Source organism: Oncorhynchus tshawytscha, linkage group LG16 (assembly GCF_018296145.1).
Source record: "Oncorhynchus tshawytscha isolate Ot180627B linkage group LG16, Otsh_v2.0, whole genome shotgun sequence".
Classification (NCBI taxonomy): Eukaryota; Metazoa; Chordata; class Actinopteri; order Salmoniformes; family Salmonidae; genus Oncorhynchus; species Oncorhynchus tshawytscha.
Genome location: NC_056444.1, coordinates 9,247,061 through 9,250,943, shown reverse-complemented (window position 1 = coordinate 9,250,943; position 3,883 = coordinate 9,247,061). Strand labels below are relative to the sequence as shown.

At 56.2% G+C, this 3,883-nt stretch overlaps 1 pseudogene; it reads right to left on the bottom strand.

Moving 5' to 3' along the window:
* Positions 1–1,668: 1,668 nt before the first annotated feature.
* The window catches only part of LOC121839568, a 62,755-nt pseudogene continuing 60,540 nt past the window's right edge, over positions 1,669–3,883 (bottom strand).

Here is a 3,883-nt window from a genome sequence, read left to right as displayed (position 1 = left end):
CCACACCTCTACCACACCACCACACCTCTACCACACCCCTACCTCCCCTACCTCACCCTTACCACACCCACACCCACCTCCCCTACCTCACCCCTACCACACCCCTACCTCCCCTACCTCACCCTTACCACATCCCTACCTCCCCTACCTCACCCTTACCACACCCACACCCACCTCCCCCTACCTCACCTCTACCACACCCCTACCACACCCCATACCTCCCTACCTCACCCTTACCACACCCACACCTACCTCCCCTACCTCACCCTTACCACACCCACACCTACCTCCCCCTACCTCACCCCTACCTCCCCCTACCTCACCCTTACCACACCCACACCTACCTCCCCTACCTCACCCCTGCCACACCCCCTACCTCCCCTACTCACCCTTACCACACCCACACCCACCTCCCTACCTCCCCTACCTCACCCCTGCCACACCCCTACCTCCCCTACCTCACCCTTACCACACCCCTACCTCCCCTACCACACCCCTGCCACACCCACCTCCCCTACCTCACCCTTACCACACCCACACCCACCTCCCCTACCTCACCTCTACCACACCCCTACCTCCCCTACCTCACCCTTACCACACCCACACCCACCTCCCCTACCTCCCCCCTACCACCCCTGCCACACCCCTACCTCCCCTACCTCACCCTTACCACACCCACACCCACCTCCCCTACCTCACCCCTGCCACACCCCTACCTCCCCTACCTCACCCTTACCACACCCACACCCACCTCCCCTACCTCACCCTACCACACCCCTACCTCCCCTACCTCACCCTTACCACACCCACACCCACCTCCCCTACCTCACCCCTAACACACCCCTACATCCCCTACCTCACCCTTACCACACCCACACCTACCTCCCCTACCTCACCCCTACCACACCCCTACCTCCCCTACCTCACCCTTACCACACCCACACCTACCTCCCCTACCTCACCCCTACCACACCCCTACCTCCCCTACCTCACCCTTACCACACCCACACCCACCCACCTCCCCTACCTCACCCCTACCCCACCCCTACCTCCCCTACCTCACCCTTACCACACCCACACCCACCTCCCCGTCCCTCACCCCTACCGCACCCCTACCTCCCCTACCTCACCCTTACCACACCCCTACCTCCCCTACCTCACCCCTAACACACCCCTACATCCCCTACCTCACCCCTAACACACCCTTACCACACCCACACCCACCTCCCCTACCTCCCCTACCTCCCCTACCTCACCCTTACCACACCCCTACCCCCCACCTCCCCGTCCCTCACCCTTACCACACCCCTACCCCCACCTCCCTTACCTCACCCCTAACACACCCCTACATCCCCTACCTCACCCTAACACACCCTTACCACATCCACACCCACCTCTCCCTCCCCTGTCCCTCGCCCCTACCACACCCTACCTCACCCCTTCCATAGCCCTACCTCCCCACATCACCCACCACACCTCTACCTCTACCTCTACCTCACCCACTACACCTCTACCTCACCAACCACACCTCTACCTCACCCCTAACACACCCCTACCTCCCCCACATCACCCACCACACCTCTACCTCACCTACCACCCCATTCGTACATACTAGATTCCTGAGCGGGTCAGGACCCACTTGCATAGAATTGTTCCCGAGAGCCGATATCCTGCATTCATTCATTTGTCTGTTGACATTTGGATAAGAGGAAACCATGTCTACCTTCCTGCTCACTGAATGTCACTGTCAACACAATGCGACCCAACAATCTCCTGGATTCGTGCATTTATGTTTCCAACCCGCCAGGCGCAGGTAACCGTGGGTAACAGACCTGACGCAGGACTCTAATACATACCCACGTCCACTCCCACCCTTACTCAACAGACACACCTGGCTTACACACACCGAACACACACACACACAGAGATGGCCTTCTTACCTGAGTGACTTTCTCGGTGACGTGGTGTGTGCGGTCGATGAGCTTGCAAGGGGCTATGATATCCATGTCCCCCCCGGGCAGCGCGATGAGGGGGTCCGCCTTGAAGTCCACGAAGTTCAGGGTGATCTGAGGGATTTTACTGATGGTGCGGTAACGCATGAGGTCGGAGTCAGACGTGGAGTTGACGATGTTGGACTTGTTGTTCACCGCCCCTGAAAGAACACACTGTCAGAGGACTGCCCAGACTATTCGGACCACACCTGTGTTCAAACACTATTTGATATCATTAGAAGTAGTAGGCCACACCACTCACCCCTACCATACAGATAGATGTAGTGGGCCACCTCATACAGCCCTACCATACAGATAGATGTAGTGGGCCACCTCATACAGCCCTACCATACAGATAGATTTAGTGGGCCCTACAATACAGATAGATTTAGTGGGCCACCTCACCAGCCCTACCATACAGATACCATACAGATAGATGTAGTGGGCCACCTCATACAGCCCTACCATACAGATAGATTTAATGGGCCACCTCATGCAGCCCTACCATACAGATAGATTTAGTGGGCCACACCAGCCCTACCATACAGATAGATGTAGTGGGCCACACCCCTACCATACAGATATATGTAGTGGGCCACACCCCTACCATACAGATAGATGTAGTGGGCCACACCCCTACCATACAGATAGATGTAGTGGGCCACACCCCTACTATACAGTATGGGAGCTTAATAAAACGTGTGGTTAAATACTGTACAACCAGGAAATATAGGGGTCTCTAATGTATTTCAAACCTTCCAAAATACCAAGGAAGTAGGTGCTAATAGATACTACAACATACAGATTCCTAGTTCCTACTGCACTGTTTACCCCTGTGTGTACCCCTGTGTGTTTACCCCTGTGTGTTTACCCCTGTGTGTGTACCCCTGTGTGTTTACCCCTGTGTGTTTACCCCTGTGTGTTTACCCCTGTGTGTTTGGTATCCCTGTGTGTTTACCCCTGTGTGTTTGGTATCCCTGTGTGTTTACCCCTGTGTGTTTACCCCTGTGTGTTTGGTATCCCTGTGTGTTTACCCCTGTGTGTTTGGTATCCCTGTGTGTTTACCCCTGTGTGTTTGGTACCCCTGTGTGTTTACCCCTGTGTGTTTACCCCTGTGTGTTTGGTACCCCTGTGTGTTTACCCCTGTGTGTTTACCCCTGTGTCTTTACCCCTGTGTCTTTACCCCTGTGTGTTTACTCCTGTGTGTTTGGTATCCCTGTGTCTTTACCCCTGTGTGTTTACCCCTGTGTCTTTACCCCTGTGTCTTTACCCCTGTGTCTTTACCCCTGTGTCTTTACCCCTGTGTGTTTACTCCTGTGTGTTTACTCCTGTGTGTTTACCCCTGTGTGTTTACCCCTGTGTGTTTACCCCTGTGTGTTTGGTACCCCTGTGTGTTTACCCCTGTGTGTTTGGTATCCAGGGCAAATACAGGCAAGGAGGTGGTGTGTATTTTCTTTCTCAAGGTGCAATTCTATTTGGAAATATACCCCTCCCCCTGCCCTCCTCCCTCCTCCCCCACCTGTGCTGTTGTGGATGGGCCCGACCGTGCTGTACTTCCGACACGACGGAGGCCGCATGGCCTCGATGTCATCCACCGACGACGCCCGCCGTAAGCTGTGGAAGCTCTCGCGGGAGCGGCTGTGTGACAGGCTGCAGTTGGACACCGAGGCATCTGGGTTAAACATCCGGAGGGTGATGCGGGGCGACGACTGGCCGAGGGGCATCGAGGAAGTTGCAGGCTCTGAGCCAAGCAAGGTGCGCTGGTCCTCGGGCCACAGCAGGTCCGGCCTGGTGCTGCTGCTTCCACTGTTGGATCTCTGGTGCTCCAGAGGTAAGGGGGGCAGGGAGAGCAGCTCTCCCAAAGCCAGGGACTTGTGGCTGGGGTGGCTGGG